Here is a 26,213-nt window from a genome sequence, read left to right as displayed (position 1 = left end):
CGCATATCTTTGTACTTTTAATTTGAAATTAACATCTTTTAGGGTTAGCATCTTCTATTTGAAGAGGAGAACACTTAGGAATCAGGCACGCCTCCTAGGGAGGACGGATCATACTTTATACACCTAAGTTTCTTTGTAAATTATGAGTAACTAAACCTCCTAGGTTAAGGTTAGGAGCTCTGCTGATTCCTATGGATTAATACAATTACTTTTCTATTCCAATAAATGTTTAATTCTATTCTATGATGTGTTGTCATTCTTCATCCTTATGAATCTCGATCCTACATAAGTTCCTTATGAATCTTGACCCGGATAGTATTGAGCTACAGCTTGAGGATGCATCACAGGTTCCAATAGAATTATCTGGACTAATTGGAGTATGTGACATATAACCTCGTTAGTCAAGGGCAATTGAGGTTCTTGTGGCTCTAAGGGCTAGAACCATAAGAGCATCAGTCTCTGATCCGGAAGATCCGACCTTGTCTATAGGGTTTTGAGTAGGATCATCAAAGGGATTGACTTGCGCGCGCTTCACCCTCTCCCAGATTGATATAGTCCGTTCGGATGTTTGGTCTGGACCTGAGGAGATTAATGACCACGACCCATGGCTTAATCACTTACAGCCTTGCCATTGAAAGAATCATTCATCGTTGAAGTAGAGAGTATGACGTGTTAATTCAGAAGAAGCATCTCCGAAGACTTAACTGATGTCTCATTACTATCTCTATCTTAATTAATTATCGCTTTTGTTATTGTTTGTTTATGCGCCTACAACAATCAAAACTATCTTTCGATTCGCCTGACTAAGATTTGCAGGATAACCATAGCTTGCTCAATCCGGCAACCCTCGTGGGATTCGACCCTCACTCACCTGAGGTATTACTTGGACGACCCGGTGCACTTGCCGGTTCAGTTGTGCGAGTTTAAAGTTTGCACACCATTACTCACCCAACGAATTAGATAGAATTGAAGAGGATAAGGAGAGCGACGCGTAACCACAAACGACTCATCAATCAAAGCTCCAGAACAAAAGTTATGGTAGATTGAAGATGATGAAGTTAGAGTTTGCCCTCACCTTTCTCTTCTCTCCTCCCTTTTAGCAGCTCCCTCTGACCAAATGGGAAAATGAAATGCTGAAATATGCTATAAGAAAAAGGCTTATAAGCCTTGGGTTTGGGCCCGGTGTGCCTCAATTCAAGTTTTTAGCCCTTTGGCCCAACTTTAAGCTAAAATCTTTAAGATAGTATTTTTTTTTTCTTATCATTTTCATACTTTTAATTTTTCTCACTCGCGGTACGAGGCAGATTTAAGCAAAGCATAAACAATTTTAACATCGATACACATTTTTTCCAAAACAATTATATTTTTAGATTTATTTTAATTTTCTTCAAATTTTACCATTAACTTTCTAAATTATAAATTCTAATATTTTTACATATTCTAAGTGCCTTAATCCCAATTAACATAGTTTTAATTAATCAATTTACTAGTCTTACTATTGTTATTAATCTACCCAATATATAATGGACACATGAGAGGTTTGGTATATAATTTGTTTTGCAAAATATTATTTATTATATATAATTTAAAAAAAAATATGTTTCGCTGTCAAACATTGGAATCAAAGATCTTTTGATTAAAAGACAACATAAACAAATTTGTTTACTATCTTGACTAATCTCATATTTATTAATATTACATACATTTAAGTGTCTATTAATTATCTATTATATAATGAGAATGGGGAGGAATTTGTGCACACAAATTTTGTTTTTCTAAAATATCCTTATGATATACAATTTATAAACAAAATATATTTTGTTATTTTTAAAACTTGAACTCGATCAAAACCTTTTAACTTAAATTTAAAATATTGATCATCCAAACTAACTTCATATTTGGTATTATTCTATATATTTGATAAATAAAAATAGAATAGTAAAAATATTTAATATTTAATAATAAATAAGTAAATAAATATTTAATTTTTAATATTTTTATGTTATTTAATTCTATATGCTTTGATATATTTATATAATTTTTTTTATTATTCCTGCATACTATATATTAATAATAAATGAATAAATAATTATTTAATATTTAATATTTTTATATTATTTAATTATGTATACTTTAATATGTTTATATAAATTTTTTTATTATTCTTACATGCTATATGTTTGTTCTTAACTATTTCTCAAAATTTTTTAAATCTGTCACCTAGCACAAGTATGATTACTGTTGTTGAAGCAATTTCTAGAGTGATCAGAAATCTTATCTTAGGTGTTGAACAATCAAGCTTCTTAATTGTACTAAGAGAGAAAGAAACGAAAGTAAGGAAAAGCATAATCTATATATATTGAGAAAAAAATGAATTATTTCTAGAAAAAGCTAAGGATGCATAAAATATTGAATTTTCCATTCTTCCACCTGGGAATCAAATTAAAAGAATAAACAAATGAAAAAAAAATAAAAACAAGGGATCGGATCGGAGCAAGAAGAAAGTTCATAGAAATTAATTAAGAAATTAAAAAAGAACATAAAAAACTTGTATATTTAATTTATTTCGATCAAGAGTCCAAAACTTACATATTACATTTACACACATAATATAAGCAAAGGATAATATATACAAAGGCTCACAAATTAATCATGGGAGCAAAGAAGGAAAATGATACACCTTCTAAATATATAAAACCTTCCTCTACCCTCCCTTATTAGAGATCCCATACCTTTAACACTAAATCTTCTCTTGGATACTCCAATATTACTCTCACTTTCTACCTTCATCTTCGAAGAATAATAGAATATATATATGCCAATACTACTGTTCACTCTAGTCTATCGCAAAGCGTACAATTGAGTGCATGCACTTTTTGGGCTCAATTTTTGCCTTCTAATTGCAACAACGAGTATATATCAAACTTTACGTGGTTTTGGAAGCTAAATAAGTTCAACCAAGTTTACAATATGAGGTTATAAGTGAAGAATTGCATGAGAGGCTGAGAAGAGAGAGAAGAATGCTCTTACATATATATACCAAGAGAAAGAGAGTTTTGTGTGGTGGTCCATATAGTTAACAAGAAAGACATGCAATATATTTAATGTGTATTTTAAAAATAACATAAATAAAATTCAGTAGTGTTTTAATTGAGTAAATACATAAGGTATGACTGAAATTAATTTTTTTAATTTTAATTGAATCAAATTGATCTATAAAATTAACTAAACCTGCAGTTTATAGAACATTTATTTTTCGTTTTTACGCCTTTAAGTTCGATAGAATTTTAAAAAATTTAAAATATTTTTTAATTATAATTATTGAGTGTTAAAAATATAGGGAGCAATGCTAGGAAGCTAATTTTTTCGATCAATATGAACTAATTTTTTTAAAATTATTTTATTTATTTAAATACTAAATAAAATTATAAATTTTTAATCTTAAATTTTAAATTATAAATTTTAAATCATAAATTTTCTAAAAAATTAAAAATTAAAAATTAAAAAAAGTTTACTAATGTTGCTAATTAACTTTTTAATACACTAAAAATGTTACCCTCTTGTATTTTCTATTTATAAATCTCAACTCTAAATTTTAAATTTAAAATATATATATATATATATAATTAAAAAAATATCTAATATTAACTAATTAAAAATTACTTCTATATATACTTATAAATGTATTCCAACATCGTCTAAAAACTTCTCTTAAGGATCGAACTCCTGAGTTTTGGTCGCCAATAAAGGAACCAAACGTGGGGTTTGTGGTGGATCATATGAAATGTCACCATGCTTTGGGTCCCAACACTTCTGGCAAGCAGCAACAACAACAATAATAACTTGTATAGAGAATGTTCAAAACCATACAAATTGAATCTCTCTTTAAGCTTTGTGTGCTCTTTCCTTGTTCATAAAACGATGTTTAGGGCTTTAAGCTTTCTGTTTATCAGAGAAATTTTAAGGTACACATGTTTTCAAGAATTGGGTGACATACTGTCATATTTGGCTGCTTTGCTTATCAATATGCTCATAAAATGAGTGAAGCATAGATGCTGTCACATTGAGCCATTCATTTTTCCTTTTCAATTATTAAAATTGGATCAATAATTATATAGTTTCTGACTCCGCTCTCAGCTTTTTTTCTTTTTTTTTTTTCACAATAAAGACTAGTAGTTAATAATAATACATAATAATGAAATTACATCACATATATATTAACAGTTTAATTTTGATGCGATGAAACTCATGAAAGTATCAAATATTTTATATAATCGTTAAATTGTATCTATTTTTTCAACGACTATTCACATAATGAAATAAAAAAATAGTTATTTTTTTTAATATATTAATATATAATTAATAACTATATTAAATATATACTAAAATCAACCAACAAAATAAAATATACATTTAAATATAAAATATAAAATGCTAAACAGTTTCGTAAACAAACTCAATTTTCTACTTCTTCAGCTAATCGGCCATGCATGTGCTTCACCTCAACAGCTCAACCACCCTTGACCCTCCTCTTCCTCTCCGACCATGCTAAAATAATTTCTCTCTCCCTTTATTTTTGGTTCAATTTTTCATATTCGTTTATCCAATTCATCTTTAAACGTACATCTCTAACACTATAAGCCGATCGTTTAATTAACCAGCACACAGTTAGCTAGTGCTCCAGTTTAGAAATGGCGAAATAAATCGGTATTGGGAGAGTAATCCGGTTATGAAATTTGAAATGTTCGAATGAAGATGATTACTTCCAATAGGAAATAAGGTTTTATCCAAAAAAAATAAATAAATAAATAAAAGAAAACATACAGAAGTCATTTATACTATTATAGAAAAATTAAATGAATTCTATCTTTTATTACAAGTTTTATATCGCTAGAAATTTATGTTCGGTAAACTAGACGTACTCAATTTTAAGATCCTTCTGTATGATTTAATTTCAATTCAATAATAAATTAAACAAGATGAATTATTTGCATGTAAATATGTATAATAACAGTAATGTTAAGAAGAAAATAATTTAAAATCATTTAATTTAATCTAATATTTATAATTTTATGTATGTAATATTTAGGATAAAATGCATAATTAAATTAAATAGAGTTTAAAATTACACTATTCACCCAAATAAAAAAACGTTATATATATGGATCTCCCATTAGAACGTTTCTATATAAATCGAACGAGTCTCATTTGATTTGCCAATTTTCACACTAATTCGAATAAGGGTAACTTGAATTACTATAAAAAAAAAATGCAAATCGAAGTTAGCTAATTCGATTTATGAATGCATGAAACCTAGCCTAGTAAATCGAATCACATTAATTCGAATTATGCATGCACGTGACACCTACTAATTTGAATCATATCAATTCAAATTACCCATAGTTTTATGCACCTAGTAATTCGAAACGTTGTTTCGATTTATCCATAGTTCTACTAATTCAAATTGCTTTGATTCGAATTACTAAAATGGATCACCCATGGTAATTTAACTTTGACTCGTTCGAATTACTAATGGTTTGCCTACAAATAGAATTTGACTTAGCTCATTCGAACTACAATTCGAAAATCCTGTCCCACCAAATTTCAGAGAAACCTCTTCCCTAAAACTCTAACAAAGACTTCAACATTCGGATATTCTGCTGATGGGGGATAACTCGAACCGTCTTTATCATTTGGACGGAGTTGCCCATATAGCTGGTGTCATCGATGAAGAGGTTAGTGCGCACATTTTTTTTACGTAAATAGGATTTAATGTATTACTTTTTTTGTCTCTTATAACGCTAGTCATTATTTACAATTGTTAAATTAGATAGAGTAGTTATATTAGTGATTTATTAGTTTCTAGAAGTTTGAGGGAGCGAGTTCTAATTTGAATAGTGATTACAAATAAGTAGAAGAGTATGAGTAGTGAAGATAATGGGGTGAAACTTAGAGTAAGAGTAGTGATTGAAATCTATGTTGTGATTTGGGTTGTTGTTAAAAAAGTATGGGTAGTGACTTGCTGTTTTATTCAGAATTCATGTCACTACAAGAAAATCATCCATTCAGGTACACTTGAAAAGTGTAGCCAAAAGTGAAAAAAAAATGATGTCTTAGGCTACGGCTACGCTTTCTGGGGTGATTTCTATTCGGCCGTTGCCTATTCTCAAAGGCTACGCTTTTCTGCACCAAGGGCTACGCTTTTGGCGTTTGGGAATATGGTACGCTTTTCAAGTGATGCTGTCCAAGACCAAAGGCTACGCTTTTCAGCACTAATGGTTACTAGAATTCAAAAGAATAGGCTACACTTTTCGTTGCTACGGCATCACTTTACAAACGTAGCAACATTGTATACCTATAACTATTCTATATAAGTGTAGCCTTAGGTCCCTCTTTTTTTTAAAAAAAAAAACTCTAATATTTTAGGAATATATATATATGTATATAATCCTGTATTTTTAATTAAATTAGTCAAAATCAATAAAATAAAAATAAATACATAATATTATACAATAATTTTTAAATAATAAAAATTATTCTTAAACAATATATTGATAATAAAACAAAAATATTGACTTTTGAACAAAAATAAATACATAATATACAATAATACTATACAATGAACTGATTTTCGCTTTTTCACATTTTATACAAGCACTAAGGATTCTTTTGAACAAATAAATAAATAAAAATAATAATTACATAAAAAAAACTGATAAGACAATATCATTAAGACAGAAGAACAAATTTAAGGAGGATAGAGATCTTCCATACAAGAGACAAAACAAAAGAGCTATCTATAAGGCATAGATTTCTAATCTCTCTATATGTCTGAGACAAAGTCCTTTACAAAGACTATGAGTTTTACACTAAATAGATGCCAAATGTATAGTTCTATCTCATAAAACATACTTTTCAGAAGACCTGTCATTGAAATTATAGTAAAAATAATGAAGCATCTACCTTCCAAATGGTCTACTTATGAGGAAGCAGATAAAGAACCATCGCCTCCAATGGAACAATTTGTCCATACATCACGATCAGGTCTATCCTTATGCCTAACACGTTTCTCCAGCCTCTTACTTGAATTACGTGAATCATGCATGGCAATCCTATTCTCTGGTGTCCCATTAGAACCCTTTAAAATCAATTGCACATGTACAGGGTGAGGTGGTTGTCTTTCTTTTTGTAGATCAGATATTGGTATTGTCTGTTACGATTCAGGCCTGACTGACTGACTTTGGCGCATTTTCTTGTTTGAGAGTATGCTTCTAATAATCCTTGCACTACCTTCATGCCTCTGATTTTGCTTCAGAGGTGTTGAGCCAACTATTGTTTTGGCTGAAGATGTTACATTATTTTGCTCTAATAAACTATCTAAATTAGACCCTTGCACAATAAGAAACCCATCAAAATATGAAGTGATAGCATGATCATACATGATAAGTCCATAAATCATAATAAAAAGAACCAAAGAACAATCCATGCCAGAACTTATAGTGGATTCCTGATTCATCATATTCCATGTCATGAGCAACAAGGCAGCATATTAGAGAAAAATAATCCTCAAAGTCACTTTAGTATGAACCCTTATGCCAATAAAATGATATGCATCATAATAGCGTCTATAAGTAGTACTTTCTCTATAGTACATTGACCTTTTTATTATTAACTGACAAGAAATAAACAAGTGCCATCCTTGAATCTTAATAAATTAGTTAATCTCTCTCCTCGTCATTTCATGAGCCACTAAGGTTACATTGAAACCAACATTTATCAACAACTCCAACTAGTAAAAGGATAATTTAAGGACGAGAACATTCAAATAGAATGAATCAATTGAATTAATTAAAATTTAGGCAATAATTGCAGAAAACCAGATCAAAATGCATTTGATTGATAATTGCAGAAAACCAGATCAAAATGCATCTGATTGATACAAACTAGACATGACTAGTGGCAACTCATTGACATTGACGTCACAACATAAAGAAGCAAAATTTCAAAGTTGCTTTCCATCAGAGTAAGAACAGTAAATAAAACAACTTCCAAAGCAATTCAGGTAAGGTTTGTCCACACTGCATTTTCTTCCTTGTGCATCAAAATATGCATTCTAGTCAACATATCCTAAGGGTTCTAGATGAATCCTTTTGTAACATGTGCAAGCATATAAATAAAATGGAATACTCATATGAAAATAAATTATCTCTCTTTCCTTCCTTTTAAGAAGCAGGACCTTCTTCTCGGAACCAGTATTTCCAGCAACTCCTCAAATAAAGGACAAAGTGTTAAGCAAATCCCCATTGAACACAATTAAATTGAAGAAAACAAAGCTAAACTATTAACTCATACAAAAATAGATAGCGACTCCAATAATAATAATAATAATAATAATAATAATAATAATAATGATGCAGAAACAAGAATGCTAGGAAAACCAGTTAAGAAACAGGGCACAGGGATTATGCTGATATCACAACTTATATTAGAAGAAAAAACCTCAATGCTTTAAATTCATCAAATAAAATAAATGTATACATTCAAAGAGGTTTTCAAACATGGGCCCCAAGCCGTAAATGAGACCTAAGGAGAAACAAATAACAACAAAATTCCAAACAAAATATAAACTTGCCATTCTCATCCAGTGTTTGGTTTGCATCTGAGGAAGCCACATTTGAAGTTTTACTTGAATGATACTGATCACATTGCCTAGGAACCAAAGTATAAATTATTTTGGCTTTTCCAGTGGAACCTTTCCCTATGTCTCTTACAACATAACAGAGAAGTGAAAATCAGACATTGTTAAGCACAAGTTAGAACCAAGATCATTCTCCATATCTCTGTGTGCAAGCAATTGCAACTAGAGAATTATCAAATACTGGCATTACTTTACGATTGGTGCGCAGAAATTGTGATTACACTTTAATTATGTAAAATTCATCGCTCTTTCTTTCCCTGGTAATGGCGCCGAAAACATGATGCCAATACCATGGTTCACAACTTCGCACAACTAACCAGCAAGTGCACTGGGTCGTCCAAGTAATACCTTACGTGAGTAAGGGTTGAATCCCACGGAGATTGTTGGTATGAAGCAAGCTATGGTCACCTTGCAAATCTCAGTCAGGTAGGGTTAAATGTGATTGGATTAGATAATTAAAAGATAAACAATAAGGGATAGAAATACTTATGTAAGTCATTGGTGAGAATTTCAGATAAGCGAATAGAGATGCTTTCGTTCCTCTGAACCTCTGCTTTCCTGCTATCTTCATCCAATCAGCCTTACTCCTTTCCATGACTGGCTTTATGTGATACGTCACCATTGTCAATGGCTACTTTCGGTCTTCTCTCGGGAAAATGATCCAAATGTCCTGTCACGGCACGGCTAATCGTTTGGAGGCATCACCCTTGTCAATGGCTTCATCTTATCCTCTCAGTGAAAATGGTCAACGCACCCTGTCACGGCACGGCTATTCATCTGTCGGTTCTCGATCCTGCTGGAATAGGATTTACTATCCTTTTGCGTCTGTCACTACGCCCAGCAATCGCGAATTTGAAGCTCGTCACAGTCATTCAATCATTGAATCCTACTCGGAATACCACAGACAAGGTTTAGACCTTCCGGATTCTCTTGAATGCCGCCATCATTCTAGCTTATGCCACGAAGATTCCGATTAAGAGATCTAAGAGATACTCATTCAATCTAATGTAGAACGGAAGTGGTTGTCAGGCACGTGTTCATAGGGAATGATGATGATTGTCACGTTCATCACATTCAGGTTGAAGTGTGAATGAATATCTTAGAAGCGAAATAAGATAAATTGAATAGAAAACAGTAGTACTTTGCATTAATCTTTGAGGAACAGCAGAGCTCCACACCTTAATCTATGGAGTGTAGAAACTCTACCGTTAAAAATACATAAGTGAAAGGTCCAGGCATGGCCGAATGGCCAGCCCCCAAAATGAGATCACAGGATCAGAATACAATCCAGGATGTCTGATACAATAGTAAAAGGTCCTATTTATAATAAACTAGTCACTAGGGTTTACAGAAATAAGTAATTGATGCATAAATCCACTTCCGGGGCCCACTTGGTGTGTGCTTGGGCTGAGCTTGAGTGTTACACGTGTAGAGGTCATTTCTAGAGTTGAACGCCAGTTTTGGTGCCAGTTTGGGCGTTCAACTCTGGTTTTGGATCCTTTTCTGGCGCTGGACGCCAGAATTGGGCAGAGAGCTGGCGTTGAACGCCAGTTTGCGTCATCTATTCTTGACCAAAGTATAGACTATTATATATTTCTGAAAAGCCTTGGATTTCTACTTTCCAACGCAATTGGAAGCGCACCATTTCGAGTTCTGTAGCTCCAGAAAATCCACTTTGAGTGCAGGGAGGTCAGAATCCAACAGCATCAGCAGTCCTTCTTCAACCTCTGAATCTGATTTCTGCTCAAGTCCCTCAATTTCAGCCAGAAAATACCTGAAATTACAGAAAAATACACAAACTCATAGTAAAGTCCAGAAATGTGAATTTAACATAAAAACTAATGAAAACATCCCTAAAAGTAACTAGATCCTACTAAAAACATACTAAAAACAATGCCAAAAAGCGTATAAATTATCCGCTCATCACAACACCAAACTTAAATTGTTGCTTGTCCCCAAGCAACTGAAAATCAAATAGGATAAAAAGAAGAGAATATACTATAAATACCAAACTATCAATGAAACATAGCTTCAATCATATGAGCGGGACTTATAGCTTTTTGCTTCTTGAATAGTTTTGGCATCTCACTTTATTCATTGAGGTTCAGAATGATTGGCATCTATAGGAACTCAGAGTTCAGATAGTGTTATTGACTCTCCTAGTTCAGTATGATGATTCTTGAACACAGGTATTTTATGAGTCTTGGCCGTGGCCCTAAGCACTTTGTTTTCCAGTATTACCACCGGATACATAAATGCCACAGACACATAATTGGGTGAACATTTTCAGATTGTGACTCAACTTTGCTAAAGTCCCCAATTAGAGGTGTCCAGGGTTCTTAAGCACACTCTTTTTTTGCTTTGGACCTTGACTTTAACCGCTCAGTCTCAAGTTTTCACTTGACACCTTCACGCCACAAGCACATGGTTAGGGACAGCTTGGTTTAGCTGCTTAGACCAGGATTTTATTCCTTTAGGCCCTCCTATCCACTGATGCTCAAAGCCTTGGGATCCTTTTTATTTGCCCTTGCCTTTTGGTTTTAAGGGTTATTGGCTTTTTGCTCTTGCCTCTTGGTTTTAAGAGCTTTTGGCTTTTTCTGCTTGCTTTTTTCTTTTTCTTTCTTTTTTTTTTTTCGCTTATTTTTTTTTCTGCAAGCTTTGTTCTTTGCTGCTTTTTCTTGCTTCAAGAATCATTTTTATGATTTTTCAGATTATCAAATAACATGTCTCCTAATCATCATTCTTTCAAGAGCCAACATATTTAACATTCTTAAACAACAACTTCAAAAGACATATGCACTGTTCAAGCATACATTCAGAAAATAAGAAGCATTGTCACCACATCAATATAATTAAACTAAGTTCAAGGATAAATTCGAAACTCATGTACTTCTTGTTCTTTTGAATTAAAACATTTTTCATTTAAGAGAGGTGATGGATTCATAGGACATTCATAACTTTAAGACAAAGTTACTAACTACTAATGATCATGTAATGAAGACACAAACATAGATAAGCACATAACATAGAAAACGAAAAACAGAAGAAATAAGAACAAGGAATGAATCCACCTTAGTGATGGTGGCATTTCCTTCTTGAGGAACCAATGATGTCCTTGAGCTCTTCTATGTCTCTTCCTTGTCTTTGTTGCTCCTCCCTCATTGCTTTTTGATCTTCTCTTATTTCATGAAGGATGATGGAGTGCTCTTGATGTTCCACCCTTAATTGTCCCATGTTGGAACTTAATTCTCCTAGGGAGGTGTTGATTTGCTCCCAATAGTTTTGTGGAGGAAAATGCATTTGAGGCATCTCCTGGATCTCATGGTGATGAGCTTCATACGCCTCTTGAGCTCCATGAATGGGCTCTCTTGCTTGCTCCATCTTTTTCTTAGTGATGGGCTTTAGAGATGAATCTTTCCATCTCCCATGGCTCAGAGGTGGAAGAAATTGTCTTCCCTTTCCTCTTTCTTGAGGTTTCTCTGGCCTTAGGTGCCATTAATGGTAATGGAAACATAAAAAGCTTATGCTTTTACCACACCAAACTTAGAATTTTGCTCGCCCTCGAGCAAAAGAAGAAAGAATAGAAGAAGAAGAAGAAGAAGAAGAAGAAGAAGAAGATATGGAGGAGATGGAGGGATGTGTGTATATATGTGAGTGGTGAATGGAAAACAGAAGGGATGATCATGAATGGAGAGAGGGAGGGTGAGGTGGGTGGGGATCCTGCGGGGTCCACAGATCCTGAGATGATCCTGTGGGGTCCACAGATCCTGAGGTGTTCAAGGATTTACAACCTTGCACCAAATTAGGCATGTAAAATGCCCTTGCACACAACTCTGGGCGTTCAGCGCCAGGTTGGTGCCCATTTTGGGCGTTCAACGCCCATTTGTTGCCATTTCTGGCGTTGAATGCCAGAACCATGCTTGTTCTGGGCGTTCAGTGCCAGGATGCTGCCCATTTTGGGCGTTCAGCGCCAGAACCATGCTCTGTTCTGGCGTTGAACGCCAGGCAGGTGCTTCCTCCAGGGTGTGATTTTTCTTCTGCTGTTTTTGATTCCGTTTCCAATTTTTATATTTATTTTGTGACTCCACATGATCATGAACCTAAGAAAACATGAAAAACAAAAATATAGTTAGATAAATAAACATTGGGTTGCCTCCCAACAGGCGCTTCTTTAATGTCAATAGCTTGACAGTGGGCTCTCATGGAGCCTCACAGATGTTCAGAGCATGGTTGAGACTCTCCAACACCAAACTTAGAGTTTGGATATGGGAGTTCAACACCAAACTTAGAGTTTGGTTGTGGCCTCCCAACACCAAACTTAGAGTCTGACTGTGGGGGCTTTGGTTGACTCTGCTTTGAGAGAAGCTTTTTATGCTTCCTCTCCATTGATGCAGAGAGAGATCCTTGAGTTGTAAACACAAGGTTGTCCTCATTTATTTGAAGGATCAATTCTCCTCTGTCCACATCAATCACAGCTCTTGCTGTGGCCAGGAAAGGTCTTCCTAGGATGATGGATTCATCCTCTTCCTTTCCAGTATCCAGGACTATGAAATCAGCAGGGATGTAAAGGCCTTCAACCTTTACTATCACGTCCTCTACTTGTCCATAAGCCTGTTTTCTTGAATTGTCTACCATCTCTAATGAGATTCTAGCAGCTTGCACCCCATAGATTCCCAGTTTCTCTATTACAGAGAGGGGCATGAGGTTTATTCCTGAACCAAGGTCACACAGAGCCTTAAAGATCATGGTGCCTATGGTACAAGGTATTATGAACTTTCCAGGATCCTGTCTCTTCTGAGGCAATGTCAGTTGATCCAGATCACTTAGTTCATTGATGAACAAGGGAGGTTCATCTTCCCAAGCCTCAATACCAAATAATTTGGCATTCAGCTTCATGATTGCACCAAGAAACTTGGTAGTTTGCTCTTCAGTAACATCCTCATTCTCTTCAGAAGAGGAATACTCATCAGAGCTCATGAATGGCATAAGGAGGTTCAATGGAATCTCTATGGTCTCTAGATGAGTCTCAGAGTCCTTTGGTTCCTCAGAGGGAAGCTCCTTATTGATCACTGGACGTCCCAAGAGGTCTTCCTCCTTGGGATTCACGTCCTCTCCTTCCCTTACAGGTTCGGCCATGGTGCTTATGTCAATGGCCTTGCACTCTCCTTTTGGATTCTCTTCTGTATTGCTTGGGAGAGTACTAGGAGGGATTTCAGTGATCCTTTTACTCAGCTGGCCCACTTGTGCTTCCAAATTTCTAATGGAAGACCTTGTTTCATTCATGAAACTTGCAGTGGCCTTGGATAGATCAGAGACTAAGTTTGCTAAATTAAAAGTATTTTGTTCAGAGTTCTCTGTCTGTTGCTGAGTGGATGATGGAAAAGGCTTGCTATTGCTAAACCTGTTTCTTCCACCATTATTAAAGCCTTGTTGAGGCTTTTGATCATTCCATGAGAAATTTGGATGATTTCTCCATGATGAGTTATAGGTGTTTCCATAAGGTTCACCTAAGTAATTCACCTCTGCTATTGCAGGGTTCTCAGGATCATAAGCTTCTTCTTCATAAGAAGCCTCTTGAGTACTGTTGGATGCAGCTTGCACTCCATTCAGACTCTGAGAGATCATATTGACTTGCTGAGTCAATATTTTGTTCTGAGCCAATATGGCATTCAGAGTATCAATTTCAAGAACTCCCTTCTTCATAGGCGTCCCATTATTCACAGGATTCCTTTTAGAAGTGTACATGAACTGGTTATTAGCAACCATGTCAATGAGTTCTTGAGCTTCTGCAGGCATTTTCTTTAGGTGAATGGATCCACCTGCAGAGGTATCCAATGACATCTTAGATAACTCAGACAGACCATCATAGAATATATCCAGGATGGTCCATTCTGAAAGCATGTCAGAAGGACACTTTTTGGTCAGTCCTTTGTATCTCTCCCAAGCTTCATAGAAGGATTCACCTTCTTTCTGTCTGAAGGTTTGAACATCCACTCTAAGCTTGCTCAGCTTTTGAGGAGGAAAGAACTTGGCAAAGAAAGCCGTGACCAGCTTATCTCAAGAGTTCAGGCTGTCTTTGGGTTGAGAGTCCAACCACACTCTAGCTCTGTCTCTTACAGCAAAAGGGAAAAGCATGAGCCTGTAGACTTCAGGATCTACTCCATTAGTCTTAACAGTATCACAGATCTGCAAGAATTCAGTTAAGAACTGAAAAGGATCTTCAGATGGAAGTCCATGAAACTTGCAGTTCTACTGCATCAGAGAAACTAATTGAGGTTTCAGCTCAAAGTTGTTTGCTCCAATGGCAGGAATGGAGATTCTTCTTCCATGTAAATTGGAATTTGGTGCAGTAAAGTCACCAAGCATTCTCCTTGCATTGTTGTTGGGTTCGGCTGCCATCTCCTTTACTTGTTCGAAATTTTCAATCAAGTTGTCTCTGGATTGTTGTAATTTAGCTTCTCTTAATTTTCTCTTCAGAGTCCTTTCAGGTTCTGGATCAGCTTCAACAAGAATGCCTTTTTCTCTGTCCCTGCTCATAAGAAAGAGAAGAGAAAAAGAAAAGAAGAGGAATCCTCTATGTCACAGTAAAGAGGTTCCTTATTGTTAGTAGAAGAAGAAAAAGAATAGGGGTGAAGAAGAATGAAGAATCCAAACACAAAGGTAAGGATAGGAGCAGTGATGTGAGATGAAGAGAGGTGTTAGTAGATGAATAAATAAATAGAAGGGGATAAGGGAGAAGAATTTTCGAAAAACATTTTTTTAAAAAAAGAGTTAGTGATTTTCGAAAATAGTTTTTGAAAAAGGTTAGTAGTTTTTCGAAAATTCAAATAAAAAAATAAAATAATTAGTTTAATTAAAAAGAAATTTTGAAAAAGAGGGAGATATTTTCGAAAATTAGAGAGAGAGAGAGAGAGTTAGTTAGGTGGTTTTGAAAAAGATAAGAAACAAACAAAAAGTTAGTTAGTTAGTTGAAACAAATTTGAAAAGATAAGAAGTTAGGAAGTTAGAAAAGATATTTTGAAATCAAATTTTTGAAAAAGGTAAGATAAGAAGATATTTTTGAAAACATATGATTGAAATTAGTTTTTGAAAAAGATTTGATTTTTAAAATCACAATTAATGACTTGATTCACAAGAAATCACAAGATATGATTCTAGAACTTAAAGTTTGAATCTTTCTTAACAAGTAAGTAACAAACTTGAAATTTTTGAATCAAAACATTAATTGATTATGTTATTTTCGAAAATTTGATATAAAAATAAGAAAAAGATTTTTGAAAAATATTTTTGGAATTTTCGAAAATAAGTAAGAAATTTGAAAAAGATTTGATTTTTGAAAAAGATTTTGAAAAAGATGAGATTTTTAAATTGAAAATTTGATTTGACTCATAAAAACAACTAGATTTTTAAAAATTTTTGAAAAAGTCAAATCTAATTTTCGAAATTTTAAGAGAGAAAAAGGGAAAGATATTTTTTTTATTTTTGAATTTTTAATGATGAGAGAGAAAAACAAGAAAAATGATGCAATGCAGGAAAGTTATGGATCAAAACAATGAATGCATGCAAGAATGCTATGAATGTCAAGATGAACACCAAGAACACTATGAAGATCATGATGAACATCAAGAACATAATTTTGAAAAATTTTTTTAATGCAAAGAAAACATGCAAGACACCAAACTTAGAATTCTTTAATGCTTAGGCACTAAGAATTCAGGAATGCATATGAAAAACAAGAAAAGACACAAAACATGCAAATGCAAAGATCAAACAAGAAGACTTACCAAGAACAACTTGAAGATCATGAAGAACACTATGAATGCATGAGAATTTTCGAAAAATGCAAGATGCACATGCAATTGACACCAAACTTATAACATGACTCAAAACTCAAACAAGAAACACAAAATATTTTTGATTTTTATGATTTTATGATTTTTTTTGTATTTTTTTTTCGAAAATTCCTTGAAAAAGAAAAATAAGGATTCCAAAATTTTTAATATGAATTCCAGGAATCTTATGCTTTTTAGTCTAAAGCTCCAATCAAAGGGTCAGGCATGACTTAATAGCCAGCCAAGCTTTAGCATGTAACAGGTAGATCATGAATCAGCAGTAGGTGGATTAGCACCAACTAGCTTACTCTTGATAACAAATTGGAAGCCTTAGTCCAAATGAATTTAGACATGGCTTTACAGCCAGCCAGGCTTCACATGCTTCATGAAACACTAGAATTCATTCTTAAAAATTTTGAATAAAATTATAAAATTTTTGAAAACATTTTTATTTTAAAATTTTTTTCGAAAACAAAGGAGAAAATTTTGAAAGATTTTTGAAAAATTTTTGAAAACTTTTTGAAAAGAAAACGAAAAGAAAGTTACCCAATCTGAGCAACAGGATGAACCGTCAGTTGTCCAAACTCGAACAATCCCCGGCAACGGCGCCAAAAACTTAGTGCGCAGAAATTATGATTACACTTTAATTATGTAAAATTCATCGCTCTTTCTTTCCCTGGTAATGGCGCCAAAAACATGATGCCAATACCATGGTTCACAACTTTGCACAACTAACCAGCAAGTGCACTGGGTCGTCCAAGTAATACCTTACGTGAGTAAGGGTCGAATCCCACGGAGATTGTTGGTATGAAGCAAGCTATGGTCACCTTGCAAATCTCAGTCAGGTAGGGTTAAATGTGATTGGATTAGATAATTAAAAGATAAACAATAAGGGATAGAAATACTTATGTAAGTCATTGGTGAGAATTTCAGATAAGCGAATAGAGATGCTTTCGTTCCTCTGAACCTCTGCTTTCCTGCTATCTTCATCCAATCAGTCTTACTCCTTTCCATGGCTGGCTTTATGTGATACGTCACCATTGTCAATGGCTACTTTCGGTCTTCTCTCGGGAAAATGATCCAAATGCCCTGTCACGGCACGGCTATTCATCTGTCGGTTCTCGATCCTGCTGGAATAGGATTTACTATCCTTTTGCGTCTGTCACTACGCCCAGCAATCGCGAGTTTGAAGCTCGTCACAGTCATTCAATCATTGAATCCTACTCGAAATACCACAGACAAGGTTTAGACCTTCCGGATTCTCTTGAATGCCGCCATCATTCTAGCTTACGCCACGAAGATTCCGATTAAGAGATCTAAGAGATACTCATTCAATCTAATGTAGAACGGAAGTGATTGTCAGGCACGCGTTGATAGGGAATGATGATGATTGTCACGTTCATCACATTCAGGTTGAAGTGCGAATGAATATCTTAGAAGCGAGATAAGATGAATTGAATAGAAAACAGTAGTACTTTGCATTAATCTTTGAGGAACAGCAGAGCTCCACACCTTAATCTATGGAGTGTAGAAACTCTACCGTTAAAAATACATAAGTGAAAGGTCCAGGCATGGCCGAATGGCCAGCCCCCAAAACAAGATCACAGGATCAAAATACAATCCAGGATGTCTGATACAATAGTAAAAGGTCCTATTTATAATAAACTAGTCACTAGGGTTTATAGAAATAAGTAATTGATGCATAAATCCACTTCCGGGGCCCACTTGGTGTGTGTTTGGGCTGAGCTTGAGTGTTACACGTGTAGAGGTCATTCCTGGAGTTGAACACCAGTTTTGGTGCCAGTTTGGGCGTTCAACTCTGGTTTTGGATCCTTTTCTGGCGCTGGACGCCAGAATTGGGCAGAGAGCTAGCGTTGAACGCCAGTTTGCGTCGTTTATTCTTGACCAAAGTATGAACTATTATATATTGCTGAAAAGCCCTGGATGTCTACTTTCCAACGCAATTGGAAGCGCGCCATTTCGAGTTCTGTAGCTCCAGAAAATCCACTTTGAGTGCAGGGAGGTCAGAATCCAACAGCATCAGCAGTCCTTCTTCAACCTCTGAATCTGATTTCTGCTCAAGTCCCTCAATTTCAGCCAGAAAATATCTGAAATTACAGAAAAACACATAAAATCATAGTAAAGTCCAGAAATGTGAATTTAACATAAAAACTAATGAAAACATCCCTAAAAGTAACTAGATCCTACTAAAAACATACTAAAAACAATGCCAAAAAGCGTATAAATTATCCGCTCATCAACGATGAACTAAAAATTTTATTTATAGTAAACTAATATACTAGTAACAATTTAAAGTGACCATTTTTTAATCAGATCGATACAAAGTGAAGAAAACACAAGTCCTCAACCTGTGCCATTACTTGAGCAGCATCCTGTCTTTGCCAATAGTCTTCGTTACTACCTATACCACAAAAGAAAACCAGTTTATATTAAGATATTCAACAACAAAATGTTTTCACAAGTCATAACCAAATCAAATAACTCCTAAGCGATTTCGTAAATTTTGTATTAGGTCTACTCTCTTTAAAGCCAAGATAAATCCAAGATAAATCTTAAAAAGTTAAAACCCCAACACCAACAAGCATGGTTAACAAAACCGAAATGGCACTGACAGGGTCACCTTTTTGACCGGGTCACAATTAAATAAACATATAAAACTATAAAAAAACTTAAATAAAAATTTAAAAGCCTCAAGAGTTGATGTTTGTTCTTGAGCTAGTGTTTGTGATTAAGAAATCTTTAAAAGTGAATTAGAACTAAATGAACAAATTAACGACCGAGCAGCTCAATCAACCAATGAACTAATTAGGTAAAACAAGAACTAAACGAACCAATTAACCAACAAACTACTTTAGCTAAATGCCTAAGTTGATTAATTAACTAACTTAGGTAGACAAAATAGAAAAAGAACACACCAGATTTGAGCAGAGGCGCTAAAGTGAAGCAAGAGAAACAAAAGCGACGAGCAAAGGAGAAAAGCTGCGATCAGAGGCGAGGAGAGAACCAGACATAGAAAATTATATATATATAATTTCAACACAATAGTAGAAAATCAACAAAAGGAAGCAGCAGCCTAATACGCATGACATGGGGAGCAGCAAGATATTGGCACAAACAGCCTGCACCGTAGATAAGAACAAACAAATGCATGAATATAAGAGTGCTTTTAATCCTTCACACATATATACATATGAATCCTTCAAATGTCACAACCACAATAGCATTTACAAGAGAATATAAAAGTCCACATACCCTGGAAGAATTTCTGGAGCACGAAGCTTGTGTGAGCTAAAATGGAACCCCCTTTATTGGGGGACTTGTCGAACATCAAATGCAAAAGATGGGAGGCAAGGCCACACTTCTGACCTCGATTTCTCACCAAATTCCCAAAGAGCTCTCACTGATCGCGTGGAGCGACGCAGTCACACCTGCGATGCTACTGTACAGCCATAGTCGAACTTCCGCATGACCCCCAAACAGCATCCCTGACCAGATAACGGATTCCATCTCCTTCAACAAAGAGATTCTCCATTTTATAGAATCACTGTCTTGTGCTTCATCGCTCTGGTTGAGGTCTGACAAGAAGCAGTCTATCATTTTTGCCAAAACCTTAACGCCACAGAGGAAGCAAATAATCCTGATTCCCAAACAGTTCAGTTTAATAATAATACATATTAGAAATATAGTAAAGTGAACAATCAGACTCTACACAAATTAAATACTAATATATTTCCCAATGCCTCACTCTCTATGTAACTATGATTCAATATACTTTTCCTTTTTTAACTTTCAATTCTCCTCCATTTTTGGATTCCTTTTTGGTTTCGGTCTTAACTTCTTATGTTTCTTTGCACTCTCCACACCCAGAGTTTTCTTTCTTTCTTTCTCATTATGCAAAACCAGACTTCTGGAATTCTCTTCAGTCATTGCCCATTATTACTGAAAAAAATGTATAAATGCTATCATTGCCATGCCTCAAAAAGTTTATGCAAAATTGATATATGTCATAAGCAAGTACTTGTGGTATGTACTTATGGACACAAGTTATGGCTAGAGGCCAATTTGAAACTTTCAGATCTTATTTTTATTTTATTCGTACCTTAACTTGTACACGTTACTTATCAAGCTTATTACATGGTTTAGGATTTACTTGGTCATTTCAGTAACGAAAGTTCACATTCTTGAATTTCAGAACCCTAAATAAAAAAATCCTAAAATAAGAACCCTAAACCTCCCAAATTTCAGAACAAAATGAAAATCAATACATACCTTCTCAACGATGGTGAGCGCAGAGACGACAATGCGGAGCGGTGAGTGCGCGGCAACGGTGACCGCAGAGACGACCAGGATGAGCGGTGACGGTGAGCGCAGATTCGAAGGTTGAGCAGCGACGGTGAGAGCAGATTCCACAAGGGTGAGCGGCGACGGTGGTCGCAGAGACGACCAAGGTGCAGCGACGAAGGTGAAGAGGGTGAGGAGCGGCGGCAACGGCGAGTGGTGAGCGAAGGTGAAGTGGTGAGTGGATAATGGAGAGTGGAAAAGGGCAAAGGTGAAGAGGGGCGACGGTGAGTGGAGAATGGCGAAGGCGGCGAAGTGGCGAAGGGGAAAAGGAAGTGGAGAAGGTTATTCCTTCAATTTACGCAAATATAAGAGGGGCGGTGAATGTGGAAGAAGAGTGGCGACGCCGATGGTTCTCGAGTGGATGGTGCGATGGCAGAACGTATTTGGGGTTTGATTGAGAGGGTTTCTTCTTGTAGTGAGAGGGTCAATGGCGAGAGTGAAGAGAGTGAGTGGGGGGCGACGATCGATGGTGAGCTTTGGAGGCAGAGTGAAGAGGGTCAATGGATGCTGAGTGAGCTTTCGAGGGTTTACGAAAGGGGATGAATGTGCGTGCTTTGGAGGTGATCAGTGAGGTTTGGAGGGAATGACAAAAATTTTACTAAGTGCGACTTTGCTTTCAGGGAAAAGAGAAAAAAAAATTTACTAAGTGTCAAATTTTTTGCTCTAGACACATTAGGCATCACTTTTAAAACGCATCCAAAACTTAATAAATAGGCTACTCTTTAAAAGCGTCCCATTTGATACAAAAAGTGAACCTATAGATATCAACCTACGGCTACGCTTTATAAGTTATTTCTAAAATACCTAAGGCTACACTTTTTAAATGATACCACAATTGTGTATCCTTTTCTCATATAAAAAGGCAACACGGAGAAAAGCGTAGCCTATTCTATGAATAGGCTACGCTTTTCAAATGTAGCTTAAAAAAAGTGTGGCTGAATGGGTATTTTTCTTGTAGTGTGTCCTGTCTACATTAAGTCAATTTTTTTATTAATATTAAACTAGTTTTTATTAGGCCCAATTTGATGAATATATGATGTTATTTTGTAGTTGAACGCGTACTCATTATTTGGTTGTGAACAAGTTGTATTCTTTGGATTAAGAGATACATTAGTTGATATTGTTATATAAATGTATTTTGATGTGGTCCTAAGAGACAATTTGTTATGTTGTTTATGCAGCTCCACCGATGTATCACCAGCATGAGACGGCAGCAGAGTATGCGCTTGGACGACAGGATCGTTCCGTACTTGCAATGTACCCCCATATTTGTCATATTAGTGGGTCCCATCAATACTCATCAACGGCTTGCAATGTCGGAAGGCCTCAATACACAGTGGGAATGTCCAAAAAATTCGGTGGAAATAGGCATGCGACTGATCTACTTGCCCACCAACTCGCACGGGACTCGTTCTCAACATTGCAACACTACCTGGCATCGTTATCTGCACACCTAATATCCATCGTGGCAACTCATTGTATCACTCATCCCAATCTCCGTAAATCTGTACCACAGCCTTCTGCTTAGCCAACCAATCCCTCCTGTAAGTCGGTCTAAAACCGAAATGTGCCTCTGTCGCATTCACCAGTACCTTGATACACATGGTAGCATCAGCTCTAACCATACGCAGTATGAATGGCGAGATCACATGATAATCAAGACTCTTGTGATCACTTGATATCGACGTGGCCAGACAAGTATGAGGTCCATTATACCATTTTACCTCCCAAATACGTCTACGCTAGTGGAGACTGATCCAAATCAACCATGTGCATCCGCTGCCAAATTCCTTACACTTTTCATAATACTTGTGATAATCGGACTCCACCACATTGTACTGAACCCCGTGTCAGATGCTATAGATCTTCACGCTTAACACGACCTCCTCTTTATCCTGAAACTGCTGACCAACCTAAAACTCTGCTAGTCCTCCGGTACCCTGTGTATCTCTAGCGTCAAATTCAACAGGTTCGATAGGAATCCCCTATTGTCTCATGGCATCCAAGTCCAAATTTGAAAAGTGCGGGGGGTACTGCTGAGTCCCTGAGCTAGATGCTCCGCCACCCCTAGTTGGATTACTCCCTGCTATGTCATTACTACTATCATCGGCAATGATGTCCGGCTCCACATCATCATCGTCATCATCATCCCACAGTACATCATCTATACTATCCGGTATTTCATCCTGTAATGAAACTGGAACCGTATCAGTAATACCTACTTCTCCGTCACCACTACCGTTTAGATCAGCTGCAAAAGACGGGGAGGCAACCACCATTGCCTCAAGTGCAATCACAGGCACGGATGAAGAGGCACCAACAAGCCTCGAACTAAAATAGGCTGCTATTGTTGGAGATTGGGGATTCCAGTTCGAACCTCCTGAACTGGAGACTACATCTACAAGCTTGGCTAACAGCTCAGGGGTCCTAATATCAGGAAACTATCGACGACAATGGAATAGAACTTCCAAATCCTCGTCAGTCCTTATGACAAACGAATCGTATTTCACATCATCTCGCAAAACTGAAATCGGAACTTCTCAACCCGTTTCACGCCTTGCAACCCCAGTTTTTGGATTATAGAGTTCATGAACTCAGTGAAGCTCGTTGTAGGTTTCAGAAAAATACTAAGGGGATCCCTATCAGTAAACTTAATTCCAGAGCGTATTTTTTTTCTTAATCGACCCTCTATATTGCACCAACACTAAAAAACTATCCTTACTAGCCATTGTGTTTCACTCTTATAAGAAATTCACGTTCATATCATATTTATATACGTTGACCTCACAATAAATCGAATTTTCCTAGTTCGATTTATTACTTCATAGTAATTCGAATCAGCCCCATTCGAATTATATAAGGACAACACAAGGGATAAATCGAAACAGGTTGTTTCAAATTACTAGGGACGTAATTGCATACATAAATCGAGTTAGCTAGCTTCGATTTGCATTTTTTTTATGGTAATCCGAGTTACCCTGATTTAAATTAGTGTGAGAGTTGACAAATCGAATGAGATTCGATTTATATAAAAACGTGCTAATGGAAGATCAATGTAACGTTTTTTTATTTGGGTGAATTGTGTAATATTAACTTGGATTTGATTTAATTGTGTGTTTTATCCTAATATTTATAATTATATATTTATTATATTTAATATTATATATTTATTTTAACAATAATTAATGAATACAAATGAAAACAAAAAAATTTAAAGTTTGACTATCTATGATTCTCAAACTATAGCCCCAAATAATTTTTTTTTTTGTAGGAGTACCATATAGTAATTTATTTAATGTTGAAAATGAATTAAATTAATACCTAAATTATTTTTAACGGTCCATTATTGACTTATTATTAGCTTATAATTATAATAAGCTAGCTAAACCTATCAAAAAATAACTAATGAGCTAAAACTTGCTATGTTTAACCTGTAAGCCATAGATCGTCCCTTGACTTTTATATATATAGTTGTCGTAGTACCTAATTATTAGCATTATCATTGGCATTTTGAGATAGTTAATTAGCGATCGGGTCATTTATGAATGTTAAAAATATAAGTATTTAGGTTTTTTTTCTTTTCTGTCAAATTATTTGGATTTAATTACTTTGTTGGTGCTATAATTTTATGAAAATTTTAATTAGGTTTTTATATTTTTTTTAATTAGATTTCTATACCAAAAATTTTTTTTTTCAATTAAGTCTCTTTTAGTAGTAATTGGCTTAATTTTATAGGAATCTAACTAAAAGAAGAATTGGTATAGAGACCTAAATAAAAGAAAAAAAAAGTGTAAGAACTCAATTAAAAAAAATTGGTGCAAGGATTCAATTAAAAGAAAAAAAATTACAGAAACTTAATTAAAAATTTTACGAAACTATAGGACCAGCAGAATAATTAAACTAATTATTTGTGATAAATGATTTTATAACACATGTTGGTAAAAAAATATGATTAAAGTATTTTTTTTAAAGAGGATATTTCAAGAAAAAGTTCAACAAAATGGTTTATAAGATCAAAGGCTTCCAAATGCATCTGAGAGGAATCCAAATTGAAATAACACAAGAGAATTTTATTATTTTAGCGCACATAAAGGTAAGGTTGTCGGTGACAGTATAAATAAACAATAAAAATATTAAATAATGTGAATCATAAATATATTAGATGTTTAATTTATTAGATGTGTAAATAATTATTTTAATATTAAAATTTAGATAAATAATTTAGAGTGTAGTGTATTTTTATTTTATTAGACCTATTTTAAAGCTTATTATTTATATTATTCACAAAAATTATTCTCTACCTAATAAACTCCAAATAAAATAGTTATCGGATTGATCTATATACAAAATAACCGTTTATAACACATGTCAAGCATGCAATGAAGGACCTCTATTATTACTTTAGTGCTTTGTAATATAAATTTTAAATTCATATTTTTTAAATAAAAATATTATTCATATATTAAAATCAATTACTAAAATTAACTATCATATATTGTTGTGTAATTATATATAAATTTAACTTATATTTAATGTATATTTTGTATTTTAATAAATATTTTATATTAATTATTAATTTTGGTGACTTTTTTAAAATGATAAACAAAAATCTTTATTAATCTTTTAAGGGTATTTTATTAGTCTTTTTTAAAATTAACACGAAAAGGACAATTTAAGTTTAAAAAAAAACTGAAAGAGTCTTTTAAAATTAATACTAAAAAGTGTTTTAATCTCTTAAAACAAATTATGTGGTTATTTTAGTATTTTTAAGATTAAATTAAAATTTTAATTGCTAATCCAATTAAACAACCTTAAATTTAAAAGGATATTTTATTTTTTAAAATTAATCATTAAAAATTATTTATGTCAAAATATTAAAAATAATACTTTATTATTTTTTCAAAATTGTTTAAAAATATATTTTAGTCTTATCAAAGTAAACTAGAAGGGCATTTTGTATAAGATAAAATTTAATATGTTTTTAAATTTAATTAACATCCGAAATGAAAACATAAGAAACTATAAATGTTGGAGTTTAAAAGATAATTTGACTATTTTTAATAATACAACTAAAAATAATATCAACTAAAAATAATATTTTTACTCTTAATTAAAATGAATGCAAGAGAAATCATCCTTTAATATTTAATTAGGATGTTTTAGCATTACAATCAAATAGGGACGGATCTATTTTTATGGATGTAGGGCAAGTGCCCCACTATAATTTAGAATTTTATTGAGTAGTATATAATAATAATATTTATTTACTCCATTAAATTATTAAATTTGACTCCACAATAATTTTTTATTCAACTTTGATA

General features: G+C 34.3%; 1 non-coding gene across 1 annotated transcript; it reads left to right on the top strand.

The window, feature by feature from the left end:
- The first annotated feature begins 14,593 nt into the window (after positions 1-14,593).
- LOC148549692 (small nucleolar RNA R71) lies at positions 14,594-14,701 on the top strand. Its single transcript, XR_015898646.1, has one exon. It is a non-coding gene; the product is annotated as a small nucleolar RNA R71 (small nucleolar RNA).
- Positions 14,702-26,213: the final 11,512 nt, after the last annotated feature.

The sequence above is a fragment of the Arachis ipaensis genome, chromosome B8 (assembly GCF_059453495.1).
Source record: "Arachis ipaensis isolate K30076 ecotype BB chromosome B8, ASM5945349v1, whole genome shotgun sequence".
NCBI classification, from domain to species: Eukaryota; Viridiplantae; Streptophyta; class Magnoliopsida; order Fabales; family Fabaceae; genus Arachis; species Arachis ipaensis.
The sequence above is the reverse complement of the archived record's forward strand: the minus strand, read 5'-3'. Positions and strand labels throughout refer to the sequence as shown.